Below are 6,000 nucleotides of genomic sequence, written 5' to 3' on the forward strand. Positions count from 1 at the left end.
ACATGAATAGTAAGATACTTGAAGATATTTTTATTACATAAATTACTTAAAAATTCCAGTTGATCAAGAAAAAAGCTTTTGGTAATTAACAATATATTTACAATCCCTGCATAGGTTTGGATGATTATAAACAAAATATCAAATAGTCATTTGGTACTGTGCAGTTTATAGAATATTTTGGTGTTCATTATTTGATTTCACAATAGTTTTATAAATTCAGAAAACAGATATTAATACATCCCTTTTATAGATGACATTAAGAGCTGAGAGGGTGAATCACACAACTTTAATCTCAATCTGCTGACTCTAGCTCATGGCAATCGAAATAATTTATGTAAAGATAAAACCTACTCTTGTTCACAAACAATAATTTACCATGCATTTTTCAATCTCCATATTAGCTTGGCAAATGTAGATGAGACAGACTAAAAAAAGGACTGGGCACTGTTAAATATTTTATAATGATCAGAAGTCCTTACTGCCTATTGTGTTTTGAAACACTTTGCATCATCAACCTGATTGGGTATGTGCCCTGCATATTTACCAAACAGTTTTAATTCATCTTTGATTCATCCCTTGTCTTGCATATTTGGTGCCCGAGTATGTAAAGATTTTCATTTGTTTTTCTCTAATTTTTGGCTGAGGCAGTGTATCAGAAGTTCGGAACTTAGGCTCTAGAGTTAAATTTGTAGGATGATAATCTTGGCTTCAGTAGCAGCAGCTGTGGTACCTCTTAAAAACCCTTCCCTACCTCTTTTTGGGAGAGCCAGCCTGAGGATTCTTTCCTCTGTGCTGTTCTGCCTTGTGCTCAAGCATAGTACCAATAAAGCCTTGTCCAACCCAACTTTGAGCCTGATGCTAATTCTTCTAATGGGCAGAACTCAAGGACCCTACTTGGGTAAACATAGATACTATGTCTTACCAGATTCAAGGTTTTCACATGGGCATGACATGAATATGCCCCATGAAGCACAATGCCCTATGTGGTACTGGCCAAATCACCTAATCTCTCAATCTCTTTCAGTTTTCTTAACTGTGAAATGGGAATGCTATTTGTAGATAAAGTGAATGTACCTGTGGCCAGGTTCTCACTGGCTCTGGTCAGCTTGCTCACTACACACGTGTGGGCAATACATTGTTATTGACTCTATATAAAGAGCTCCACCCAGTGCTTGGAGCAACATGGTGGCACGGATGCAAGGCTGTAGGAGAGCAGAGACAAGACTGGAGTGGTGGCAGTGCCAAGGACAGAGACTGAGATGGCTGTGGGGGCAGAGAGGCCCAGAGGCAGAGATTGGCTTGCTGCGTGCAGACTCACTGTGTGTGGACAGGATTCTGAGTGGATGAGATTCTAGTGATTGACCTGCCACCATGGGAATAAAGTTAGGTATAAACCCTTTCACCCAAAGAACATTCTGAAACTGTCATTTTTTTTTTTTGGACTCACTGAATCCATAGTGAATTCATCGAGTGCGAAAACCCATTTTCAAGACAGTATATTTTTATTTTGGACTCTCAAGCACATCATCATGATTATGGATACCTATTACTAAGGTTGTCCCCAGACTGAGACTATCATACTCTGTTACCATTACATGTCATATAGGAGTGTGTCATAAGTGCCATAGGTCATTTATTTCTATGGAAATATAATTTACATATGCCAAAATACCATTTAAAGTGTACAGTTCAATGAGATTTGATAAACATACACAACCTGTAACCACCACCACAGTCAAGCTATAATTTCACGTGTCCCATTGCAGTCCATCCTTTCTCCCCACCCTGAGCCCCAGACTGCTCTCTGCCGTCATGGATTAGTTCCACTTTCTGTAGAATGTCATATCTATGTAGTCATACAAGATGTAATCTTTTATGTCTGGCCTATCAATGCCAGATTGATTATGACATATGCTTTAAGTAAACAAAATTCAGCTCATGTACTTACTTTCTTACTGTACGATAAAGTCTAGCTGAAATAAGCAGGCAAAGAGAGGCAACAAAGGGCCAGGTAGTTTATTTGAATGCAAATTCCTGGGTGATGTTCCACAGTCTGGCTATCACAGGCCAGAGAAGTCACACCTGGTCAGGGAGGTGGGGGCTTATAAGGGGTTAGGCGGGGGAGGAGTGGGCAAGCTATCCTAGGGGGCATGGAGAGGTATGATTGGCTAAAAGTGACATAATAGACAACTAGAAACTTTTTTCCTTCCAAGAGGGAGGAGGCTGACATCCGGGTCTTAGTTGGCACATCAGGATGGAATTCAGGAAGAGCTGTCCCCTTTCCATATACGGCACGGACCTTGGGGGTCTGGTCTGTTCTCCTTTTATGGTATCTCTCTGTTCTGTTTGCATGTCCTTGTTTTTCCTTCCTCCAGCCTAACATTTACAGTTGTGGATAGTCTGAAGTTTGGTGTACTGAATGAATTCTAGGCTCATGATAGTCCCTGCGACCGTGATGGCCTTGGCTTGTGACAGTTCTGCTCTTTGAGTCAGAAAGAAATGTTTCCCATTTAAAAAATCTTAGTTATCATTAGCCATTCATCAGCTGCCAGTGAGCAGCAAAAGCTTGGGGATGAGGGAGCTTGTGGACATTCCTGTTTCTGTTTGCAAAGTTTTTTTAACCTTATATCATTCAAACCTTTTTGATAAGCTGCTTGTATGCAAATCAATTATGGTTTAAAAAAATGGCACTTGTATTCAACTATTTAAAATTATAAGGGTACTACATATTCACCATAGAAAGTTTGGGAAATAAAAGGAAAAGGACAGTATTTTGTCAAGGACAAAAAACAAAATTTTCCATACTTTCTCAAAGAGAATAATATATTTTGGACACACTTCTTCCCAGTTTTTTTTTTCCTTAGACATAGTCTTTTAGGTAGACATAACACTATGTATACAATTTTGTACCCTTTTAAATATTTTATTAAAGCATTGCTCTGTCAGTGAAAAATCTTCATAAACACATTTTTAAATGGCCATTTATCTTACCTAAGATATATATTATTAATGTATAATATTTTTATTAATAATATAATTAATATGTAATCAGTCTTTTTCTATAATTTATGGAGATTCACAATACAACAAATGAGAGGTTAAAAAGCACTAGGGTTCCTTCCTTTCAAATGGAATCCTATGTGATTCCTGTTCTGCTTCAATACATATGGATCATGCTTACAGCAAAACACAGCTGTCTGATAGAAGGAAGCCTGAACTGGCTGTTAAATCAGACATAAGTGATGTAGAGAGTTCTTCCTAAACCTTCTGTCTTAACACCTTAAGCTTGCCTATCAGTATTTTCTGCTCTGCATGTGTGTGGACTTAGTGATGCTTCCATGAGACTACTGGTGAGTTTCCATCTGTCGGATCTCGAATTGACAGAAGTGATAGGGGTGGGAGACTGAAGTGGTTCTTCCAGAGTTATTATTTTGCTTCCTGATAACAGCTGATGAAAAATATGGGCAATAAAATGGAAAACCTTTTCCTTCTGAGCACTCCTCTGGGCTGAAGGAGAGAAGCTCTGAGATGTGTCAACTAGAATGGCTTCTGTGGTGAAAGTCTGTATGTCTATATTGGATGTTCACAGGGTTCAAAGAACTCAAAAGATACCTGCATACAAACTGATTTGCAGTAAGATCTAAAACCCATCCAAGAGATAACCTTTGAAGAAAGAACTGAAGGACTTAAATAGGTCCTAAATTGTACCGAGTACTGTAATAGTATCATTTACCAGGTGGTAGTTACAATGGATGATACAACAGATGCTTATAGTTATGCTTTATAAATATTTATTAATCACTGAGCTAGGCACAGTGGAAAATATATGAGATGTGATTCTACAGTAATGTGACTGATTTTTAAAAACATGAATTCCAAAATTCATATATTCAAGTATGTGCCCTTCTTTGAGAAGTTAAGTATTTTTCCAGAGATGTTTTTACAACTCAAAAACTGTCTAACCCCTCTTACAGCCTTCCTTCACTTCATATTTTAAAGAGCTTCCCTTCAGTTTCATATTTTAAAAATATATTTATATAACATATATACATGTGTGCATGTATATACATACACATACATATAATATAGATTTAATATTTAGAATTTGCCAAAAGTTATGTGGCACTAAGTTTTATGAATGAGGTAGGAGATCAACCTGGATAATATCCTGTTACTCTAAAATGATGTGTGACTGTGGAAAACCAAGTCTGATATTTTGGATAAGGCTTCTTAATTTCAAAGCAGGAGTTCCACTGGTAGCACGTGAAATGTAGCATTATTGCATTCAGCATGTTGCTTCTCAAAATGCTTCTCAAAATAAGAATTCTGGATGTGTTCATAAAAAGTTCTAACATCTTAGATAGCAAGCCAGGCCTAAAAAAGACTGCTAACCTTTAGGAATCTTCTTTCTTGTTAGGAAGGTGGAAACAAGTGTGATAGAGAGCAGGAGCTGGCAGTAATTACTTGGCTCGGAAACAGAGCTGAGGTGATTGTGTGATACAGTCAGGAAGCAGGGACAGCTAACCAGGCTCCCCTTTTCAGCTTTACCCAAAGATGTAGGTTGTCTTCCTGTCAATTTTCCCCTTATTTGTTTCATCCAGATTAATTTATATGAAGAGGTTGTTGAGGGTGTCTGTTAGATTTCTCTTGTTTCTACATTATCACAGAACTGATTCTGGAAATGGGAAGTAAAGGAAAGTAATTAGCAAGGATAGTTCAGGGTGGTTTCTTGAAGTTGGTGGGTGGGGTTCTGGAGAACAGAGATGACATGCATTGCTTCAGTGCACATAAAATTCAAATTTATATAATAATTATACATTCTTTAATGCATGGTAGCATTGTCTCCTACATTAGAATGCAAGAGACTTGGAGCAAGGGCTAGTTTCCGATTCTTCTGTGTTCCTATGGCACATAGCAGAGTGCAGGATGTACTTAACCAAGGCACACCTCAGGAGTCACCTCTTCTCTCAAATTTTCCACGACCCTCTCCAAATGGAATTGTTACTCTCTGATTTTCACACCATATTCCTTTAGACAAATGTGTTTTAGCTTGGGCTGCTATAACAAAATATCATAAACTGGGTGGCTTTAACAACAGAAATTTATTTTTGCAAAATCCTGGAGGCTAGGAAGTCCCAGATCAAAATGCAGGCTGATTCAGTTTCTGTTGAGGACTCCCTCCCTGGCTCACAGACAGCTACCATTTCAGTGTCCTCATATGGCAGAGAGAGAGAGAGAGAGAGAGAGAGAGAGAGAGCGCAAGTGCTCTAGTGTCTCTTCTTAAAGGACTCTCATCCTATTGTATCAGTGCTGCACCCTTATGACCTCACTTAACCTTACTTCAAATAGACATGAATTTTGAGATACCATTCAGTCCTTAGCTCCATGGGAAAACTGATTACATTGTGTTGTATGACTTGTTCATGTCTGTCCCCAGTAGACTGTGGTCTTCTTAGGTGCTAAGCACTGTGCTAGGCATTGAGAATCACAAAGATGGATCTTGCCTTCAAGGAGCTTGCCATTAGTTGTAGTAGTTTTCTGGGCTGCTGTAATGAATTACCACAAACTTAGTGGTTTTAAACAATGCAAATCTACTAGAGTTCTGTAGGCTAGAAGTCTGACCCAGGTCTCACTGAGATAAAATCAATGTGTCAGCAGGGCGGTGCTCCTCCTGGAGGCTCTTGGAGAGAATCTGTTCCCTTGCTTTTCCAGCTTCTAGAGGCTGCCCATATTTCTTGGCCCCCTCTTTCTTCATCTTCATAGCCAGCAAAGTGGCACCTGTGTGAGCATTCTCCTGTAGTCATGTCCCCCTGTGACACAGCTGGGAAAGGCTCACTATTCTTCAGGACCAATGTGATTAGACTGGGTCCATTCAGATAATCCAGCATGCTCCTCCATCCCAGGGTCTTTAATTTAATCACATCTGCAAAGTCCCATTCAACATGTCAGGTAGCATATTCACAGGTCCTGGGGATTAGAATGGGGACATCTTTGGTGGGG

Source organism: Manis pentadactyla, chromosome 9 (assembly GCF_030020395.1).
Source record: "Manis pentadactyla isolate mManPen7 chromosome 9, mManPen7.hap1, whole genome shotgun sequence".
Taxonomy (NCBI): domain Eukaryota; kingdom Metazoa; phylum Chordata; class Mammalia; order Pholidota; family Manidae; genus Manis; species Manis pentadactyla.